The sequence below is a fragment of the Aegilops tauschii genome, unplaced genomic scaffold (genome assembly GCF_002575655.3).
Source record: "Aegilops tauschii subsp. strangulata cultivar AL8/78 unplaced genomic scaffold, Aet v6.0 Super-Scaffold_100181, whole genome shotgun sequence".
NCBI classification, from domain to species: domain Eukaryota; kingdom Viridiplantae; phylum Streptophyta; class Magnoliopsida; order Poales; family Poaceae; genus Aegilops; species Aegilops tauschii.
The window spans coordinates 589967-603407 of NW_027332455.1; the positions used below are offsets into that span (position 1 = coordinate 589967).

General features: G+C 42.5%; 1 long non-coding RNA gene across 1 annotated transcript; it reads right to left on the reverse strand.

Annotated features, from left to right (window-relative positions):
* Window positions 1–1646: 1646 nt before the first annotated feature.
* Window positions 1647–3279, reverse strand: LOC120963771 (uncharacterized). The gene is made up of 2 exons (XR_005755489.3): window positions 2249–3279; window positions 1647–1903 (listed from the first exon to the last, which is right to left on the reverse strand). It is a non-coding gene; the product is annotated as an uncharacterized lncRNA (long non-coding RNA).
* Between the last annotated feature and the right edge of the window lie 10162 nt (window positions 3280–13441).

Genomic DNA, 13441 nt, shown 5'->3' on the forward strand with positions numbered 1-13441 from the left:
TCCTCAGCAAAGATAACTTATTAAAGAGGCGGTGCGTAGGTAGTTCACGTTGTTGTTTTTGTGATCATGATGAAACAATACAACACTTGTTCATAGAGTGCCCACTCGTGAAATTGCTTTGGAAAAAGATCCATATAGCCTTTAATATTACTCCTCCAGTTAACATTGAATCGTTATTTGGGACGTGGTTAGTTAGGGTTGATCATATTACTACGGCTCGTATTCGGATTGGAATATGTGCGCTTATATGGGCTATATGGAATTGCAGGAATGATATGATTTTTAACAAACAACATATTTTAACTTTCTTGCAGGTCATTTTCAGAGCTACCGCATGCATGGATCCATACGTGGTCCTTACTCACTCCTACGGACTCCAGGGAGCCATTGGTTACTGGGTGCAACCAGTGGAAGATGGTAGCATGGGCTATATTCAACCAGTTTGGATGGCGGTCGCATAACAGGATAGGAGTCTAGGGAGCTTGTCCTTTACGTTGTCATACCGGTTGTGATATTGAGCATTCACATTTATTTTCCTTTTTGCTCCGCTTGCGAGCTGTAATACTTTTATGACTTTGTGCTACTTCGAGACTTTTTAATAAGATGACTGCATGCATCGTTCCGATGCAGAGGCGGGGGCAAGCCTCCTTTTCCAAAAAAAATAGAGCTGGCTATACTACAGATCATATTGTACAGGCATCATTTAATTAATTGAACTGTATCTAGGATACATCATCAGATCACGCCATTTACAATAATAGATATTACCAGCAAAGAAATAATAGCAATTGAAAAAAAATACCTTTGGTTATTGGACGCCATGAGACGGGACAACAGCGAGATGGGGGGCGCCATGAGACGGACGATGCCGCCAGATGTGGGTTCTTATCTAATCAAATTCCATCATACAACCAAAACCTAATTAAGAGGAATTTTCTTTAGATAGCCTCACATAGACCATCCAACACGTCCCAATTTTGCGAGAACCAAGCAGATCATCAACAAGCTCTCAAAACATTGCTCATGAGGCTCTAAAGTCTGAATTCGAGTGTGTCTTGTACTGTAATTGTTTAGCTCATAGAGATAGCCCTTGTGGGATCATAGATTCTATGGCTATAGGCAAATGTTGCAGGCTATGCAATTCACGCTATAATTGACTGAAAATTTGGCACCTCTCCCTGTTAAAGAAAAGGTTGCAATCCAGAATAGTGGTACAAAAAAATAGAAGATTAAAAGAACTAAAAATTACCAAGAAGAAAAAAATAACAAGTGTGAACCAGATCGGTGTTACCTTTGTGACGTATACTCGCATACACCCTTCCAAAAATAATAATCAAAGCAAGCGGCTGCAGATTAAAAAAGGAAGGACATGTGTGCAGTTCGTGTGCTCTTGAAATTTTTTGGTATGAAAGAATGCATTTTATTTCAGCGCAAAAAAAGAGAAGAAAATGATGATAGGTTACAGAAAAACAAGTACATACACAAAATGAAAGGAACACATTTTTCATTTGCAAAAAGCAACCAGGCAACTACGCAATTTAAAGGAACACATTTGGTTTTATTCAAACCTGGATCCAAGAGGGCATCAAATGCATGAATCCAATATTGTGACAGTGCCACGGGGCACAGGCAACATTCCCAGCAACTTGACAGAAGATGTGTTGTCGAACACACCGTATATTGACAGTCATGTACTTGAACCAGTTACAAATTCGTACTAAATGATTCGTCATTTCTTAATAAAAAATATAGACAAATGGCAATCTTAATATGCTCAATAGAAAAGCATTGCCAAACAAAACTCCACTTGTGCGTCTGACAGATTGTGAGACTGCAAGCGGCCAATAGCTTTCCATGTTCCATCCCACCAGAGTCAGATCCCACCAAGTGGTGTTGATTTAGTCTACAGGAGTGTGAAATCTTATTATAACTCGTTGATAAAACATAGACATATTCTGCATCAACTAATGCGAGTACTGTCATACAGAGACAAATAGTAAGTAATATATGAACTCTTGCCAAATGAGGATGCATAAACACAACACTATATTTGTCTTGCAATGCCAAAATTTTCAGTGGTTCCTAGAGTTTAGAAAGCTCAGAAATACTATGCATTCATCCATTCCGAGAGTTTCTATGGAGAAAAAAAGAACAAGCATCTACTTGCAACCTCACATTTGAGCACTTAGATTGAGCACACATGTTCTGAACCAGAAAAACCAAGTACTCAGGTAAGGCCACCACACACCTGGGGATCATGATCTCAGGGAGAAGGCGTTTGACATCAGCCAGCAACCGGGTTCCCTTGTCCGACAGACCATACAACACCATCAGGTAGAGCGAGACGGCGAGAGTGTGCGGGCGGATTTCTTCCGCCTCCCCTTTCCTCTAGCCACCACCTGGCCCTAGAGAAGAGGCCATGAACCAAGGGCGTCTCCCTCTCCGCGGGGCCAAGAAAGCAAGGAAAAGGAGAGGGGCGGCGTGAGGAGGAGCGGAACCCGTCGCCGCCGCCGCTGCCGCCAACGCAGATTTAGCCCGCTACGTCCCGCGCCGCCGCTCGATGGAGGAGAGGGACACCGGCGCCGCCGATGCAAGTCAAGCCCGTTGCGTCCCGCGGTGCCGACGCTGCTGGAGGGATGAGAGCGAGCCCTGCGGCGTCCTGTAGCGGCAGCGAGGAGAGAAGAGGGAGGGGGAGGCAGGTGGAATCGATCCGCTTGCTGCGGGCGGGCGGGGCCGCGGAGCCCTAATAGGATTGGCAGAACATTTCATCTCAGTCGTTGATCTGGTTGGCAGACCATTAACGTGATGTAGACGGCGGATGTGTTTAAGTTAATTTAATCTAAGGGTTCTACTTATCCTGTGCATACTTTGTAGTGTGGGTTTAGAATAAATTAAGTTCGCTCTTTTAATAATAGCATAGATATAGATTCAGAACAAGAAAAACGCGGGGCACACGTTGGCGACTCGAACAGCCGACCTTCTCGTTCCATCTTTTGCTCCTTTTCTTCTTCTTTTATCTTTTCCCTTTCTTCTTTTCACTTTTCACATTTTCCTTTTTCCTTTTACCTCTACCTAGTTCGATGAACTGTTTTAAAATTCGTGAAATTTTTCTTCAAAATTTATGAACTTTTCTTCCAATTATATGAAATATTTTCAAAATTTGGTGAACTTTGTTTAAAATTTGATGAACGTTTTTCAAAGTTGATGAACATTTCATCAAATTCTGTGAACCTTTTTTCAAGTTTGATGGACTTTTTCTACAGTTTGAAGAATTTTTTTTCATTTTGATGAACTCTTTTCAAAATTAATGAACTTTTATCAAACTCGGCAAACCTTTTTTTTCATATTTGATGAACTTTTCTTTTCAAATCATTGAACTTATTTCGAAATTTCATGAACTTTTTCAACTTCATGTTGTCCAGAACATTTTTTTTAATACCTGAACTTGTTTTGATTGTGTGAACTTTTTTCAATAGACGTACTTTTTGTACATGTTTCTGAACTTTTTTTGAAATCTGAGAACATTCAAATGCTGTTCACATTTTTCCAAAAAAAAAAATCACGTTTTCCCAAACTGTATTCAAGAAATTCAAAGTTTTAAGCTATAAAGTGAATCGTACAGTTTTTCTTGCAATAAATAGCGCGGCCGCAATTGTTCTTATAAAACTCGCGATAAATTGAATCCTGTGAGCAGCTACATTGCTGGGAATTTTTTGCGCTACAGAATGGAATTCACCTCTGCGTCGCATTCGTGGGCCGGTCAACGAGGGATTGTTGTGAGCTCCAGTCTCCATTTGCGGCCCTTGGTCTTTGTGGCGGGGTGGGCCGGCCGGTTCGGCGGCCAGTTAGCCCAGTTGATCGAGGGGGCCTCTCTTTCCTTTTTCTTTTTCTTTTTGTTTTCTCTTTTCCTTTTTACTTATTTTCTGTTATGTTCTTATTACAGTTTTAAATTTATTATAGTTTTATAAATAAGTTATAAAGTAAATTCCTAGATTGGTGCGACAACATAACCCTCTGCCACAAAATGTTTTACCCCAAAATAAAATAGTTTATTATTTTATAAAAAACAAAAGGCTTTTGATTTGTGGTTTTAGCTACTGTTTTAATGAGCTTAGTGCATTTAAGTATTTTATAAAAATAGGCTTTCTCCACCATTATTACCATGATTTATTCGCTACCTTTTGAACATTTTATTTTTATTGTTTGAAAACTTTTATAGTTTGAGTTTAGTTTAAATTTGAATTAAATTGTTTACGCTCGCCAGCTTTTGAAGGGACATACATACCCCCTGCGATGCTGCCTTGACTCCTCTTGGTTTCCCCCGGCTCCTCTCTCTCTTTCTCCGCCGGTACGGTGGCGCCGCCGCTTGGAGTGTCTATATATACTAGTAGTAGGTGTAGGTTTGCCGTTTTAAATTAGTCGTGTTTTGTTTGGCCACTCGAGCTCGCAACGCAAGCAGCTTTTCTTTTTTCGACGTAGGTAATCAAGGGACGCCTATTTGTTTTACCAGATTTTTGCTAAGCCTAATTAACATTCAGCAGTAGACCCCGACGCTCAAGGCCTTAATCCTCCGCTCTTCCTGGGTGGCCTCGTCATAGATAGATGCAAACCTGTGGAGATTCGTACGCGATCACACTGCTTCGGCATGCATGCATGCATTATTGGAGGCTTCTCATTTCCCATTTGTTGCGTTGTGTGCGTGTATGGTGTTGTTTTCATTAACAGTGTCAAATGGAAGCTGGACGAGCCCCAGTTCAAAAGAAAAGAAAAACATTCAGATGTATTACAGAATGGAGCAACGGATTAACATATTTTGAAAATCCAAGACAATGTATGTAGATAGTGCATAACCGAATGTGTAATGAACTAGAAAATCATCATGTTGTGGGCATAGGCAATTTGTTGCCCCTAAATCACCTGAGGTTCAAATGTCAAAACTGAAAATACTCCCTGATGAAACTGCAAAGGTGAAGATATTCCCCGACAGGATGTGTGGTGCCAGGTTCTCTCTTTCTTCAGCAGAACCGGAAATATTCCCGGACGAAAGTGAGGTGCCAGGAAAATATTCCCGCACGAGTTCTCAAAAGAACTCTTCGCTTTCTTCTTCCTCTGATCAGCTTATGCTAGAGTGAGGTGACAGAGAGGGAGAGGTAGACTCAAGGAAGAGCTAGGGCAAGGTTTTGCCCCAACAGATTTCCTTCCGTGATCCTGCACAGGGTGGTGTAGGCCGACCACAAACTAAAGGGCACTTTCTTGATCCAACTCCTTCAGCTGGTCTTGAGCTGGTCGAAGGCATCAGTCTTGAGATTCTGAAAGACTGCGTTTTGAGGTTCAAACGACTGCATCATTTCATTCATTTGTTTGCCTATTGCGTCAGGTATAGACGTTGATGTGTGGGCACCTTTGCTACTCCGTCAGAGTCTCGCCAGGTTTTTTTCGCCTCATAAGGATGTTTGTCGACATGATAGCGTGCGTTTCAGTGGGTTTTACCTGGCATTAGTGGAGGCTTTTTTCTAGACATCGCACGAGTGTGTGTATCATGTATTAAATAAGGAGGGAAACGACCCCATCCACAGTATTCTTACAAGATGGTTACATGCAAGAACTCCACATCCACACGGCCCAAAATGCTAACTACGTACTCACTTGTACCCACCTTGCTAGCCCTCCTAGAAAGGTGTCAAAATCACCTTTTAGTAGCCCGCGTGTGGAGGCTTCTGATTTAGCATTTTGTTGCATTTTGTGCGTTTATGATGTTGTTTCCATTAACATCATCAAATGGAACCTGGATGAGCCCTGCGGGAAACGCCGTACCCTAGCTCTGGGCGACGCTTGCATGTTATATAACCAGGGGCGCCACTCCTTGGACAACATACAAGTTGTTGGGATTACAGACTTGGGAAGGAAGGAAGAGATATCTAGTTACAAGAGATAACAGAGAATATAAACTACCTATCTCTATCCCTACCTGTAGTCTTCGGTTACAAGGAGTGGAGCCGGCTATCACACGATGCAATATGTGTCGTTTGACACCCTCCCTTAATCACAACTTGGTTAAGTTGAGATTACGCTTGAATTCCTCAAGACTCCTTGTAGGTAATGCCTTGTGAGTCCATCTGCAACCTGATCTCGTGAATGCACAAAACGGATCTCCAATTGCTTATTAGCTACCCTTTCTCGAACAAAGTGGAAGTCTATCTGGTGGAGCGTCTGTCATCTGGACATCCTGCCCAGTTAGAATCAGAAAAAGCACTAACAAGAGTGGAAGAGGATTTGTTGAAGGTAAGACTAAGATTCATAGTATCTTTCACATATCTCACTAAGCGTTTTGCAGCAGTCCAATGAATTTTGGTGGGAGCATGAAGAAACTGACATACTTTATTGACAGCAAAATAAATATCAGGCCTTGTTAAAGTTATGTACTGAAGTGCTCCCACTAAACTTCTATATCTGGTACTATCTTCCGCACTCAAGGGTTCTCCCTCAGCAAGTGACAGTTTTTTTGTACTAGATAGTGGTGTTGGTGCATGCTTATATCCTTGCAATCCAACTCTCCTTACCAGATCAGTGACGTACTTTTCCTGAGAGAGATGAAGACTGTCTCCATGTTTTTTAACTTCAACTCCTAGAAAGAAATGTAGTTCTCCCGGATCCTTAAGGGCAAACTCAGCACTCAGCTCCTTTAACAAACCTGTCACAGCTTCATCAGATGAACTTGCGACAATGATATCATCAACGTAAATAAGAACAAATATAGTGGTATTTGACTTATTGTAAATGAACAAGGATGTGTCAAATTTTGAAGGAACGAAAACAAGTGTTTGCAGTTTCTGACTTAGTCGTGAGTACCATGTCCTGGGAGCCTGTTTCAGTCCATATAGAGCTCTATCAAGCTTGTATGGTGTTGTTTCCATTAACAGTATCAAATGGAAGCTGGATGAGCCCCAGTTCGAAAGAAAAGAAAAACCTGTGTCTCTTGTTCAGATGTATTGCAGAATGGAGCAACCGATTAACACATTCTGAAAATCCAAGACAATGGGCCGGTATAGATAGAGCATAACTGAATGTGTAATGAACTAGAAAATAATAATGTTGTGGGCAGAGGCAATTTGTTCCACCTAAATCACCTCAGGTTCAAATGCCAAAACTGAAAATACTCCCTGATGAAACTGCAAAGGTGAAGATATTCCCTGGCAGGATGTGTGGTGCCAGGTTCTCTCTTCCTTTAGCAGAAACGAAAATATTCCAAGACGGAATGTGAGGTGCCAAGTTTTCCTATTTGGTAATGGGTTCTCAAAAGAGAAAAAAATGTAACAAGAAATTTTCGCACTGGGCTACCACTTCTTTGCATAACCCTCTTGTGTAATTTTAGCGGTACAGTTGTTTTTTCCCCAACCGGACTGGAAATATTCTGTTTATCCAGACCGCGGTGCATCGGTCTTGAGCCGGTCGAAACAATCGGTCTTGAAAATAATAATAAGACTAAGCGCGATTGCCTCCGTGGCTGTGGGGATTATAGATGCCCTGTTTTTTCTCAGCCACCATGTTTTCGCGTGCGAGTATTTCCTAGGAAAAACTGTTTAATTTATGTGGTTTCCTGGTGTTTTCCATTTCTTCTTTTACAACGCACAGGCAACTTACATGATGTTTTTAGGAAAACATGTGAATGCCAGGGTGATAGTTTTTTAGATATATATGAACAACATTTTCTGAAAAAAGGTGCAACAACTTGCACGGATACTTTTCTAGAATATGCGTGCCTAAATTGTTGTTGAATGTAGACGGATTGTTTTCACACATCCTCAAGTTTCCAATCCTTGTTGCATGCAGATAAAATAGGAGAATATGGCATTAAAAAGGAAGCAAGAATCTTTATTATTATGTATCCAAATCAATGGAAAACCATTATACATGAGTAATCTCGACAATAAAAACAGAGAAAGGGAGTCACCGGAACAAGCATGTCGTCATAATACAAAAGACGGTCTGTTAACAAAGAGACAAAAATGAAAGAAACCAAAAAATATGGGATGCAACCGCGACAATTTAATAGTAAATAAATAAAACATCCATAGACACCATAACAGCAGCGACACCGATAGACAAAAGAGCGCGCACTCACACTCACGGGGTCACGGCTTTATCGCTGAGGACTTTGGCACGTTCTAAGTAGGTGGTAGCTTCATTCTTGAGTTTAGTGGCCTGTTCTGGAGAGGCAGTTTTGGCCTCCTTGAGTTTATCGCCAGCCATCTTAACATATTCTCCGGCTCCAGCTTGATACTTGCAAAAGTCAATGCACTTTTGGTTGCACACTTCCATTGCCATTTTTGCCTTGCAGTCCTTGAAACATTTGTCCCAGCAGTCCTCTTGGGCAGTTACTGCTGGTGTTGAGACCGCCACGACCATCACGACGAGGAGGAGAACGGCAACGATTGCATTCCTAGTATTCAGCGCCATTCTTTCTTGAGACTACTTCCACAAGGTACGTATGACGGGTTGAGAAGGAGGTTGTTGATGAGGAGATGATGGTTTCTGGATGGAGTTCTGGCCATTGTCCGGTTAAATAGCATGCTTAGGAGAAAAAAGTGTGGCCGTGAGAGATACATGGACAACCCCACGTTGTAAGTGACATGCATGTCGATCTGGGTGCACGGTGGCCATTCCTCCTTATTTTTACCCAACCACAAATTGGTGCCAAGGGATTAGCTAGAAAGCTTTATTTTCGATGGTTCAAGTAAATGTTATGAGGAAGGCATGCACGGGGTCATTCCTGATAAAATTCTACTGATCTACTTCTGACATGGCCATGCATCATGGAGGACCATCAGTACTTTTCTTTTGAAAATCATCTGAACTAGAAAGGTTGGACGCGCTTTGTTACGTCGTTCGTGTTGTTGGGTTTCTCAACAAATAATCACTCTATTTAAACATATAAGGTATACTGCCTTTTTGAAAAGGCAAACCTTTTCAATTTGATTAAATTTATACAAAAATATGTCAAAAACCATAATATCAAATCAGTATTTTTAGATTCATCACGAAATGAATTTCTATACCTTTTTTGTTTAATATTATGGATGTCGATATTTTTTCTTTGAACTTGGTCAAAGATAAATAATTTTGACTTTCTAAAATACTAATACCCCTTATATTTGAAACTGATGGGATATTTAGTTTGGCCGGTGCGGGAGACGATAGTGTGTTTTATTTTTATTTATTTATAACGCGTTGATTTGGTGGGCCTTTCCTGGTGTGATTATGTGTTATACACTAAACAAGCTATATTTATGTGGGGAAATTTTTGTGTCGATGGCTGCATATATACTATATTAGTGCTACAATATCACATGATGAGGCTTCTTTTTTCCAGGTGGTGGGAAGGTGCACCGGATTATTATGTTGTTATAAGCCGGTTGCTGGTGATTGACTTGAAAAATCATTGGCACAGTTAAAATCGTAAACCAACTACAAAATTGAATACCTGAATGAAAGAGCTTCAAAATCAGGGAACATAGTGAACTAAAAGAATTGAATGGGGTAGCTTGAGAAATTGTTGACCAGGTCAAAACTGGATGACCCAAATCTAAATTGAATACCTCAATTAATTATGGGCCTTCAAAAATTAAGAAGCATAGTGTATAGAATAAAAGAATTGGATGAGAGAGCTTTGAGAAATTGTTGACTCGGTCAAAATTGGATGACGGAACAATGCACTCTAGCAGCTAGTTTTGCTTCCGGGAGCTGTGAAAGACTTAGAGCATCTCTATTAGACCCCGTATAACGCCGACACACAAAACACGTTTACAGTTCGTCGAAAAACGGCTTTGCCGGCCGGGGCGGGCGGGCGCAGAGTCAGACCCCGCAAAACCGAACTGTAAAAAGGAATATTCGCTGATATTCCATTTTACAGTTCCGCTATGCGGTGTCTTACTCTGTGACCAACCGCGCCGGCTTGCAAAGTCGTTTGCGGTTTTATCTGAATTTGACACATATGCACATATTCAGAATTGCTAATTTGCAATGTAAGGAAAAATGTCAATTTGACGATACAACAATTATCCAAATTACAATAATTATTCAAATCACCGAAGCAAACTGAATAATTCAATACAAAACTTGTCCCGAATACAAATCACAAATGAATTAAATGAAAATGAATGGAAAAATGGAATGTGTTACTGGCCAGCCCTTTGCCAATGGTACTCAATGAGATCCTCCTAAAGCTAAAAGTGGGTGTTTGCATGTTCAATCTCCTTGTAGGTCTGAAGAAAAGCTCTAGTGCGGTTAGGGTCTCTAACTGGTTTGACACGGCTACCCACATTGTAGTAGAAGAACTCCAAGTTCATGCCTATCTCATCTTCGATTATCATATTGTGAAGAATAACACAACATGTCATGATGTTTTTCAAGGTTCGCTTGTCCCAAAAATGAGCAGGACCACAAACAATGGCAAAACTAGATTGCAAAACCCTGAATGCTCTTTCAATGTCTTTTCGGGTTGCCTCTTGTACCCTTGTGAATTCACATTATTTACTAGTTTGGGCCTCTCTGATGCTCTTGACAAATGTGCACCAAAGAGGGTATATACCATCTCTAAGATAGTACCCCTTTGTGTATTCATGCCCATGGATAGTGTAGTTGCAAACAGGAGCATCACCACGAGCAAGCCTAGCAAACAAATGAGACCGTTACAACACATTGATATCATTGAGAGTACCCGGCATAACAAAAAAGCAATGCGAAATTCTAAATCCTCGGATGCTACGGCCTCTAGCACAATTGTTGCATCACGAGACTTGTCACAATACATTCCCTGGCATGCCTTTGGGCAATTTTTACATGTCCAATGCATATAATCTATGCTACCTAGCATGCCAGGCCAACCTCTTCTATCATTAGCTGCCATCAATTTTTTTGTGTCTTCCTCGTTGGGTGCCCGAAGATATTCAGGACCAAAGAAACGGATGATCACTTTGGCTAACCTACGCACTCACTCAATTGTAGCATCTTCACCAATGCGAAGGTACTCATCGGCATAGTCAGCCGGAATGCCGTATGCAATTACCCGCATAGCTGCCGAGATTTTTGATATGCACTAAATCCCTTCAAGCCCGTAGCTGTTGACACACGAACACGTCACGTGTACCCTCTACGCCGGGGGTGATGCACCACAACTCACGTCAAAGGAGACCCGACCGACAGCGCGATACGCAGGACAGTCGGTGGGCGCTTTTGAAGACCCGAAACGCCACACGCCTGGGAGGGACCCCGTCAGGGAGTGCGGCGGCTATGGGCTGCCCTAGGTCGATTCGCTCGCCCCTAGAGACTCATGGATCGCTGCCCTCCAATGCGAAGAATGAACGAAGAACGAGAAAGAAAGATACAAGGGTAGGCGATAAAGATAGATGAACACAAAAGTGTAATAGATTGATTGGTTCGATTGGTGTTGTTCAATCGACCATCACCCCAACATATATAAGAGGCGGCTGGACTTCCCGTACAAGTAAAGGATTCATCTAGGCTTTCCTTACAAAAAATTACATCAATTCACGCCCTAGAGTCCTAGTTCTATTCCAACTCGGATTCAGTCTGAATCTGGCCCAACTTCTGTCTTCCTCCTTGCGCGGTCCGTCGAGCTTGCATATGATCTCCGATCAAGACGACCCAAATATCAAACTTGTGCGCCTTGACGATACGAACAACTCTCATGTTGATCACTTTTTCAAATAAGGCCATCTTGAATACTTTTCGAGGTCATCTTTACCTTCCAGTCGGACTCGGTCTTGCAGCAGACTGGATTGTCCGAGTCTCATAGTGAATTTGCAGGCCATATACTATCTCTGATGATGATGACTCCAAAACCAAAGTTTACCGTTTTGACAATATGCACAACTTCCGTATTGAACACTTCTCCATCCGAGGTAATCTTGATAAACTTTCGGGCACATGTTCAGTTTCACTCGGATTCGAGCTCATCCACTCGGATATTGGAGTCATTCACTCGGATCGTCCGACTGGACTTTTTCACTCGGATGTTAGGATCTTTCACTCGGATGGCAAAATTTTCACTCGGAAGACAATCTTTCACTCGGATGACTATATTTTCACTCGGAAGGCAATATCTTACTCAATCGGCAAGCTTTCATCCCAATGGTAATCTTTTCACTCGGATAACAATATTTTCACTCGGATGAAAATAAGTTCACCCAGATGGCAAACTTTCACTCGATCGGTAAGTTTTCACTCGGAATTCCCGACTGAAAACATAGCCTGATCTTGATTTGTCTCTCCAGGTCTCATACGACCTCGAATTGAGACGTATTATATATGAAAATCGATCGTCTCGACGAGACGAAACTTTCCCGTGTTGAAGGTTTTTCGATTCAAGGCCATCTTGAGGGCCTAATTGCTCGCGCGACCCATCAGACAGGGTGTCTGGTACTTCGCGCCATATTTTCGTTTAGGTTCGGTCTGTAGTGTATTGTCTCTAACTTTTGCATATGAATTAGGATTGAGATAATTTATATATCAAAATCGATTGCCTCGACAAGACGAAGACAATTCCTTTAGAGTGCTCCTTCATCCGAGGCCGTCTTGAAAGTGTGATCAGCCGAAAACCACTCAGAACACTGAATCCTGCCACTCGGAGTACAATTTCGGTCCCTAAGATAAGGTCGGATGACGATAACCGAAACATCAAAGTTGTTCCACTCGGCGACGTGAAACTTTTCACGCTGAAAACCCTTTCACTCGAGGTCATCTTATTTGCCTTTTATGTCATGCCAAAATGTGGTGTCAACAGCAGCATTTCTTCTTTGAGTAAAATACCGACAATTGGCCTCGCAAGCTTGCACAATTTTCACAAAGAGGGTGCGGCGGATATGTTGGACTGTCCGTGAAGTAGTCTTGCATCAATATCTCATTTTTGAGATGGCAATTTTGAGGAATGCAAAGACGTCCGAAGGTCGATCATCGCCGCCTCTTTCGGTTCTCATCTTCGTGCTCCTTGACGGCAAGGGCCATCACCAACATCTGCTGGCAGTAGTTGACAAGCAGCGTCTCAACATCCGAGTCGTCTGAATCGGATGAATCGTCTAGTAAAAACTTCTCGCACGGGCTCAATTCCATCTAAATTCACAAACACGCCTGCCGCGTTAATTAACAATGCATACCGATCGGCACTAGCACAAGTACATACACACCGGCTGCTCGGGGCGGTGGCTCTCCGGCAGGGGATGCGGAGGCGGCGGCGACGACAAGGGGTGGCTCGTGGGCGGCGAATCCCGGGTGGCGACGGCGGTTAGGGGCGACTCGGATCGGCGGATCCGGGGAGCCGGGGCAGCGGCTCGGCGGAAGAGGGTAGGGGCGCCCCCGTGGCCCGCTTGCGTCCGCAGGTTTGGCCGGAATCACCGTCGGCGGACGGGCGGAACCAATGGCGAGC